Source organism: Bos grunniens, chromosome 24 (assembly GCF_055505025.1).
Source record: "Bos grunniens cultivar Pamir isolate PY7600 chromosome 24, Bosgru_T2T1.0, whole genome shotgun sequence".
Taxonomy (NCBI): Eukaryota; Metazoa; Chordata; class Mammalia; order Artiodactyla; family Bovidae; genus Bos; species Bos grunniens.
The window spans coordinates 134762-143323 of NC_141188.1; the positions used below are offsets into that span (position 1 = coordinate 134762).

General features: G+C 39.4%; 1 long non-coding RNA gene across 1 annotated transcript; it reads left to right on the top strand.

Annotated features, from left to right (window-relative positions):
* Positions 1-429: 429 nt before the first annotated feature.
* LOC147345763 (uncharacterized) lies at positions 430-8267 on the top strand. Its single transcript, XR_015153358.1, has 2 exons — positions 430-852; positions 6326-8267. It is a non-coding gene; the product is annotated as an uncharacterized LOC147345763 (long non-coding RNA).
* The last annotated feature ends 295 nt before the right edge of the window (positions 8268-8562 follow it).

Below are 8562 nucleotides of genomic sequence, written 5' to 3' on the forward strand. Positions count from 1 at the left end.
ATACTATATATATTATTATAAATACATAATATAAATATATTTGCCTAATTGCAGTTCGCCTAATTAGGTATGGGTATAAATAAAATATAATAGAGGTATACCTAATTCTATTTATAGATCTATACTTAATTAATTTGTATATCATTAATATGTATAGTATATATGCATATTATACATATACTGTATAATCAAATATATATTGCAGTAATATAATGTGTGTGTGGCTGATATTAATTGGTATGGATTGATGTGCTGTGATGATATATGTTCTATATACTGTATAATTATATGTGTGTGACATGTATTATTGCAGTACATTGGTTTGTGTTGGCTGGTATTAGCTGTGTACGTGTTGTATTGCTGTAATATATATTAATTAACATATTAATTATAAAGATTAATTCAAGTGGAAAATAAAGAATTGGGATGAGTTTCTCGAAATACTGGTCTCCCCATGTCGCTCTCTCTCTCACTCTGGTTGAGTCTCCATCTGGAGCGCGGAACCCACCATGCTTACTAATTATGCCTGGGCTTCTAAGATCCGACCGGGGAGGCCTCAGTGTCTCCTCTCCTTCGGGAGAACGGAAGGACGCCTGCGGCCTACGTAAGTGGTGCAAACTTCTTGTCTTGAAGTTTTATTGGTCTCCCGCGTAAACCAAGCCACTCAGCCTCTTTTCTCCACTGAATTTTCCTACTGAGCTATCCTTATTCTATTACTCTTTATATCTTTAATTAATATCTAATTGAAGCTATTGTATCCTGATCCTCGCCTATGCCGTCTCTCCTTCGAATACCCTGGATCAGCCGGGGCTGGTCCCCGGCAGGTGGCGCCCGAGACAGGGACTTTCGAAGGTAAGCTCCCCAAAGCAATCAGGGCCATCAGCCCTATTGCTCCCCGTTCTCGGAACAACTGGGTTATCAGCCCTCTTGTTCCCCCACGGAGCAGTTTGGGTCACCAGCCCTACTGCTCCTCCCTCGGAACAGTTTGGGCCATCAGCCTACTGTTCCTCCCCCGGAACAATCTGGGCCATCAGCCCTATTGTTCTTCCAATGTTCGGGACGGCTAGGACCCCACTCGAGGGTGCCGCGGACCCCCCTGTAGGATAGACAGGGCGAGAGGAGTGGGAAGTGTTGAAAGTGTTAAAGAGTTAGAGTTAGAAAAAATGGTTTCTGAAGTTAAAAGGCCAAAGAAAAGCCTGATCTTTTGATAGCTTAAAGCAAAATCTTTTACTATACTTAATTTTCTGACATGGATAACACTGAAACTAAGAATGGCAACTCTTTATACAAGTAATCTGAAACTGTTAAAGAAGCTACTGTTAATTTAGATACTTGGGTGAAGGTGAAAAAAAAAAAACAACTAAACACTTATCCTATAAATATGATTAAAAATGTTCTGGATCCTCGTCATGAGGCTGTGGGATGACCTATGGGAGAGGCTATAGCGGTGGATGGTAGTGGGTCTCCACCTTCTGCGCAGATCATATTTTCTGCCATTGACGAGGAAGAGGAGGGACACTGTGCTCTACCTCCCGAGGAGTGAGAGGGCTTACAGGACGCTGCGGCCGGGCGCCCTGGCGAGCCCCCTCTCCCTCTACACAAACCTTTAAAAATTTATCCAACAATTTCTGATTTAAGGCGACTACTCCACCTCCGCTTGCACCTCCCAGGGCCTAAAAATTCCCCAGTTTACATCCAAAGCCTCCCAGAGCATTGCCTAAGGTTGAAAAAGATAAAAAAGTTTTCTTTTAAACAAAGGAGCTTTTAAAAAAAATACACAATATACAGAGCCTGCTCCTTGCAGAAAACCCCCTCTGGGGGGGCCTCACCCAAGCAAAAAAAGAGAGAAAAATAAAAAGAAAAAAGAAAAAAAGTGAAAAAGAAAAAAGGAAAGAAAATACAGAAAGATCTAAAGATAGAAAAAGAACTAAAGAGTGAAAAGGAGAGAGGAACGGAGGAGGAAGGAATCAGGGAATGCAGCAAGATAGAAAAAGGAAAAAAGGAAGTTAGAAAAAGAGATACAGAGAGAAAGAGAGGGAGGAGGAAAGAAAAAGTTAGAGAGAAAGAGGGTAAAGGAAAAGAAACGAAAGAAAGAGAAGGTAGTAAGAAGGAAGAAGGGAGAATGAAAGAGGGAAACAAAAAGGAAATGATAGAAAGCGAAAGAAAAGAGAAGAGGAAGGAAAAAAGATAGAGTGAGGGAAAGAAAACTTGAGAAAGATTTAAAGAGAAGAAGGAAGAAAAAATCAGCAGAGGAGAGAGGAGAGGACTTACAGGACACTGTGGCCAGACACCCTGGCGAGCTACCTCCCCCTCTGCGCAAACTTTTAAAAAAACTTGTCCACCACTTTCTGATTTGGGGCGATAGCTGCCACCTCCTTTTGCGCCTTCCAGGGCCCAAGAGTTCCCCACTTTGCCCCCAAAGCCTCTCAAAGTGTTGCCTAAGCCTGAAAAAGATAAAAAGTTTTTTAGACAGTGGAGCTTTTAAAACAGACTGCATGCACAATATGCAGAGCGTGCTCCTTGGAGAAAACCCCCTCAGGGGGGTCTCACCCAGGCTAAGAGAAAAACAAAATGGTAAGGGGATTTAGCAACAATATTAACCCCTGACAAGCCGGTTACTCCAATTCCAACGGGAGTGGCTGGCCCCCTACCTGAGGGCATTGTAGGACTTGTGCTAGGGCGTAGCTCGCTTTCTTAAAAAAAAAAGAAAGAAAGAAAGAAGAAAGAAAGAAAAAAAAAAGAAAAAGAAAATTTCGGTGGTGCATGGTGTAGTAGATTCTGATTATATTGAGAAATTAAAGTTTTGACCTCACCGCCTACTAAAACTGTGCAAATTAATAAAGGTCAAAGAATAACACAGCTTTTGCTTTTACCTTAGTATCAGACAGGAAAAAACCTTGACTTCTCAAGCTAAGAGCCACAGAGCATTTAGATTTAGTGATCTAGCTTTTTGGGTGCAGGGAATTACAGCTCCAAGGCCTTTAAAAGATCTTTTAATTCAAGAAAATAAAATGTCAGGGCTATTAGACACAAGAACAGACGTCTCTTAACATTGCTGGAAAAGACTGGCCCAGTTCCTGGCCCACACATACTACTAAAAATGAGTTGGTGAGATTAGAGAAAGTGATATGCGGGCTGAGAATGCTGTAGAAAAAAAAAAAAAAGGTGAGGGAGAGTTTAAAACCTTGAAGAGTAGTGAGTTCCCTGTTGCTGGAAGTATTCAAGCAAAGATTAGATGGTTGCTTGTCATCTAAAAAGCTATAGACCAAATTTAGGTTACAAAACAATAACTGGAGAAGCTTATAAACATGTTGTGCAACACCTCTTTACTTGCTTCTCATATTTAGGTGTGCCAAAAGTTTTAAAAACTGATAATGCCCCTTTGAAGCTGCGGAGAGATTGTTTACTAACTTTAAATGATTTCCAAAAATTATTAGGGGACATTAATTGGATATGCCCTCATTTAAAACTGACTACTACAGATTTAAAGCCTTTGTTTGATTGCTTAAAAATTGATCCTAATTCCAGTTCTAAGAGAAAGTTGACTAATGAGACAGAGTTAGCTCTTGTTAAAGTAGATGAGACTTTAAATGATCAGTTAATTAAGATTAATATTACCAAAAGATGAGATTAAATTATTCTTCCCACAAAACATACACCTACAGGGTGCTTGTGACAAAAAGGCCCATTGGTTCCATCTACCAGTGACCCCAAGAAAAATAGTTTTATCTTATCCCAGCTTGGTGGCACAATTAATTATAAAAGGAGGAAAAAAGAAGTGTGGAACTTTTTAGAAAAGAAGTAGCAAATATAGTAATTCCATTCAATAAGGATCAACTGAAAGTCTTTTACAAAGTAGTGATGATTGGCAAGTTGCCCTGATAGATTTCAGGGGTCAGATTTTGTTTCATTTGCCCTCAAGCCCCCACAGTAGTTAAAAGTTCAAAAATGTTAGATTGGCAGTTTGAGGATACCTGTGGAACTTTCCAACCCTATGTAGTTCCTACGCTCCCCTTTACCCTATGGGGGAGGGACGTGCTATCTCAAATAGGAGATACTCAGAGAAGGGTTTTCTCAATTTCTTAGTGATCAACAGGCGGTACAATTAATAATACTATATATATTATTATAAATACATAATATAAATATATTTGCCTAATTGCAGTTCGCCTAATTAGGTATGGGTATAAATAAAATATAATAGAGGTATACCTAATTCTATTTATAGATCTATACTTAATTAATTTGTATATCATTAATATGTATAGTATATATGCATATTATACATATACTGTATAATCAAATATATATTGCAGTAATATAATGTGTGTGTGGCTGATATTAATTGGTATGGATTGATGTGCTGTGATGATATATGTTCTATATACTGTATAATTATATGTGTGTGACATGTATTATTGCAGTACATTGGTTTGTGTTGGCTGGTATTAGCTGTGTACGTGTTGTATTGCTGTAATATATATTAATTAACATATTAATTATAAAGATTAATTCAAGTATATTATGTCAATAAGTTTATACTTGTTGAAATGTATAACTACATATATAAATACATTTTGCATTTAGATATATCTGTATACCAAAATGAGATAAGGAGGTTATGCATTTATTATTTAAATTTATACAGAGACCTAAACTAAACATTACACCTAAATTAACATATCCCAACATTTATGTTGTTAAAATGTAAATTTTAAAAATTTAAAAAATTAAATTGACAACTGCTTGACAATTCTTTTACCATAAAACCCCCATAGGTGTAATTGGGGTAGCCAGACAAAAATTGGTTTTATGGCAAAACGGCCCCCTAGAATGGGTCCATCTCCCCGCCCAAGCTAAAAAAGTAGTGGCTTCTTATCCAGGATTGATAGCTACGCTGATATTAAAGGAAAAAAGCGGAGCATTAAATTATTTGGTAAAGAGCCATCAGAAATTGTAATTCCATATAATAAAGAACAACTTGATGCTCTTCTAATGTTTGATGAAGACTGGCAGATTGCCATAGGAAATTATTGTGGTCAAATTCTGCATCATTTACCTTCGCATGTTTTGCTGAATTTTATATCCAGACATCCAGTTATTTTTCCTGTCAGATGTAAACAATCTCCTATTCCAAATGCTCAGATAGCCTTTACTGATGGGTCAGCAAACGGTAAAGCCTCCATAGTTACTAAAAATCACCAAAAGGTTTTAGAAACACAGGAAACTTCAGCTCAAAGCGCTGAAATAACAGCAGTCATAGAGGCTTTTCCTATGTTTGCAGATGAGGAATTTAACCTTTATTCTGATTCTCAGTATATTGTCAGGTTGTTTCCACACATTGAAACTGTGGTTTTTGTCTAAAAATAAAACTACCATATTTCATTTGTTAACTAAATTACAGCAACAAATTTGGAAAAGAAATAAAATATTTTTCACTGGACACATTCGGGCTCATTCCGGATTGCCCGGCCCTTTAAATGCCTTTAATGATTTGGCTGACTTAACCAGAAATACAGTCGCTACTGTGATTGAGGAGGCCAGAGCCTCTCACTCACTTCATCATCAATATGCCACTGCCTTAAGATGTCAATTCCAAATTCCCAGAGAAACTGCTAGGGAGATTGTGCGTTCTTGCTTATATTGCCCCACTGTTTATAATAGTCTACCTATGGGAGTTAACCCTCGTGGTCTCAAACCTAACATACTCTGGTAAATGGATGTAACTCATATCTCTTCATTTGGAAAACTTTTCTTTGTTCATGTAACTATAGATATCTTTTCTCATGTCCTTATTGCAACGTCTCGTACCGGAGAGGCAGTTAAAGATGTTATACAACATCTCTTTACTTGTTTTTCATATTTGGGCCTACCTAAAGCTCTGAAAACTGACAATGCTCCTGCTTACACTTCTAAGTCTTTTCAGGAATTTTGTTTACAGTTTCAAATTAAACACAATACAGGCATCCCTTATAATCCCCGGGGACAAGCCATTGTGGAAAGAGCACATCAAACATTAAAGCTTCAAATTCAAAAATTAAAAGAAGGGGAGTTTAAGTATAGCTCTCCCCATCAAATCTTGCAACTTGCTCTTTTTGTAATAAATATTTTAAATGCCGATTCGGCCGGAACTACTGCAATGCTTCGCCATTGGTGCCCGGAACAACAAATACAAAACCATTAGTTAAATGGAAGGACCTCCTCTCAGGACAATGAAAGGGTCCTGACCCATTATTAACTAGCGGTCGAGGATGTGCTTGTATTTTTCCACAGGATGCAAATTCTCCAATTTAGATCCAGGACAGGTTGATTCTCCATGTTGCAGACCCCCAGACATCCAGTTCCCCCATTGCTTCGATCACAAAAGAGGAGCCCGGCGGCAGGGGAGACAAGATAAACATCGAGATCCCGGCGAGACTGACAGGGCAGCTGCAGCGTGAACTCCAACCAGAAAATAATTCTACTTATTCTGTTTTAGCTTGTCCACCCTTGCCTTATGTTTTCCTTTTTACTAATGACTCCAACAAACTTAATGTAGGCATGAATTATTCAGGTGGACCTAACGTAGTGACTTGTGAACAATGTATGCTTTCATCTTGTTTAAACCCTCAATGTAATGTTTGCTCCTTTGTGGTGTTAACAATGCCCATCCTATCTTATGGTGCCTATATGATAGCTATGGTCTTACTGTGTTACAACAACTGCAGGATTTAATGCGATCGCGACGGTTTGTGGTCTTGCTTATCCTAGGAATATCAGCTTTGATAGCAACAATTACTTCTGTTACTGCGGCAGCAATATCATTGACTCAACAAGTGCATACTGCCCAATATGTTGATACCATGTTTAAAATTGTCTTTTTAACTCTAGCAACTCAGGAAGCTATAGATAGAAAATTGGAGATGAGAGTAGACGCCTTAGAAGAAGCAATTATGCATATTGGGATTGAGTTACAGGCTTTAAAGGTGAAGATGGCTTTGACATGCCACATTGATTACAGGTGGATATGCATGACATCTTTGAAGGTAAACGAGACAGATTATGAATGGGAAAAGATTAAAAATCATATCTCAGGTGTTTGGAACAGTTCTGATATTGGCCTGGACTTAGGGAAACTTCATAATCAAATATAGACCTTGGAACACTCTCAACTGGATTTTACCGCCGCTGGAGCAGCTAATGACTTTTTTCACACCATCTCTAACTTTATTTCTGGAAAAATATTCTGTCTAATATCCCTAGTCTCTAATCCTACTTCTCATAATCATTCTTCCTTGTATTGTCAGGATTCTCTGGCAGAGCATTTGGAAGCTCGCGACTGAGCTGCATCTGGCTGTTTTAAGAAATAAAAAAGGGGGAGATGTTGGGGGCCAGAGTGAGGTACTCCGCCCGTGACAAAGGTCATGAGGAAGGAGGCTCGACATACGCAAAGGCGGGATCGAGCCTCAGGAGTCCCCCTGGAAATCCTCGAGCGTCTACCCCCATAACCAGAGCCTGCCTACTTTACTACTTTGTGCTCTTACCTACACCTCTGACTTTACGGGGGGCTGTCCCCCACCACCTCTTTCGGAGAAGGAGTTAACCTAGAGCTCCAGTCAATAAAAACTCTTGGGTGTGACAAGAGTGTTTTAACCTACAAACTCCTCTGAAGGTTCTCTGGCCTGCCTGACAGGCTTGTCCGGCCACATGTGATCGCTCACAGCCTCCCAACCGTGAGAGGCATGAGATGCTTTAAACCTTCTAAAAACAGGTTCCTTAGAAAAGTTAGAAAACTATTAGTATAAGTATAATGGGCTAATTAGAAATCGTGTTGGTGAAGGGTTTTTCATTTGTTGAGCCAATGTTTGTTGCTAAGTCTCCATATCCCCTGCCCTTATACACATTAATGAATATATAGAATTAATCTTTGATATTAATCACGTTAGACCTTAGGCTAAGTAAATTCTTTCCTTAACTAAAACCCACTACACCCTCACCCTGTAGGAGTGTAACTTTACTTGGGTGGCGTCTGTTTTGAGAATAATCAGCCCTGGAGAAATAAGTGTCCTGATTGACTGACCGCTGTCACAAGGAGAGGGTCGTAAATTGTCAGCAGGCCCCCCTGGCCAGAAGATGATGTAACACCCCTAAGACCTCTGTATACATTTGTGTGAAGCACCTGACTTTAATAAAAGTCAGGACTGCTGTCCCCACGTGACTTTTGTATAACATCTCAGTGTATAAAAACAGACTCTGGAAAATAAAGAATTGGGATCAGTTTCTCGAAATACTAGTCTCCCCATGTCGCTCTCTCTCTCACTCTGGTTGAGTCTCCATCTGGAGCGCGGAACCCACCATGCTTACTAATTATGCCTGGGCTTCTAAGATCCGACCGGGGAGGCCTCAGTGTCTCCTCTCCTTCGGGAGAACGGAAGGACGCCTGCGGCCTACGTAAGTGGTGCAAACTTCTTGTCTTGAAGTTTTATTGGTCTCCCGCGTAAACCAAGCCACTCAGCCTCTTTTCTCCACTGAATTTTCCTACTGAGCTATCCTCATCCTATTACTCTTTATATCTTTGATAAA